The following is a 1,071-nucleotide window of genomic DNA, read 5'->3' on the forward strand; positions in this document are numbered from 1 at the left end:
ATCTTCCATAACTGAGTTGGTTAAAAACAGAAACCTTGATAATAACCTTTCAGGTGATAGGATGTGAAAATGGAGTGCCCATTTCATGCTGTTATCACATTGTCCTTTCCAGAAGGAAGGGCCTTAACCATGCAGTGACTTTTTAATACGTTTTAAATCTGCACCTTTATAGTCCTGAAAGTAAAGAACAGATTGTGACTAAATAAACATTTAGACAATATTTACATTTACAATTCAGGGACAGAAGCAACCAAGCATTAAAAAAAATTGAGAATATTTCCTAAACCATATGTGTGAGGATGAATTCTTGTTTTTATGTAGGAAACTAGCATTAATGAAAGTCAAGCAGGATGTATACTGTATCATATACTGTTCAATGCGAAGGTCAAGCATCTCTCTGAGAGAAATAAAGTAATTATTTTTGATTAATGGTGCCTTGCTGTAAGCATACAAACCCTGTAGAAACAATACCTTTGTTAGGATTCTGAAATGTCTTTACAAGTAGTAATGTGCTCAAATGTGGGAAATGATATATAATTAAGATACTAGGATGGATACGCTAAAGAGAAAAAGAAAACTCCTGGAATGAATACACTATCACAAATTGGTGCCATGAAATGAAGTTAGAGCATTCATGGATAGATTCCTTTCTTTAAAATACAAATTGCTCGCATGTTAATCAGATGATGGGTGACCTAACACAAACTGAGAGGTTTTTGTTTGTGTCTAAGGGAATTTTACAGTTTCCATTGCTTGTTTATAAGACATGACAGGCATTTGCAAGTCTTGTTTTCTGGATTTATGTGTTATTGAAACAAAGATGGCCTCATCTGCCTCTTAGTGATATTCATCCTTTAACATTGCTTGTTTGACATTGTGGTTTAAAACAATGGAATACTAAGGAAGTATTATAGCAGATCACAATTTACACCCTCAGTTCAGAGAGGCACTTATCGTAAATTCACCTTACTTCCATCAGTCTCTGTCTGACTTTGTCTGTCTTTCTGCCTCCCTCTTGCTGTGTTTACCCCCCCCCCCCCCCCCCCCCCCCCCCCCCCCCCCCCCCCCCCC

This window comes from Micropterus dolomieu, linkage group LG20, assembly GCF_021292245.1.
Source record: "Micropterus dolomieu isolate WLL.071019.BEF.003 ecotype Adirondacks linkage group LG20, ASM2129224v1, whole genome shotgun sequence".
NCBI classification, from domain to species: Eukaryota; Metazoa; Chordata; class Actinopteri; order Centrarchiformes; family Centrarchidae; genus Micropterus; species Micropterus dolomieu.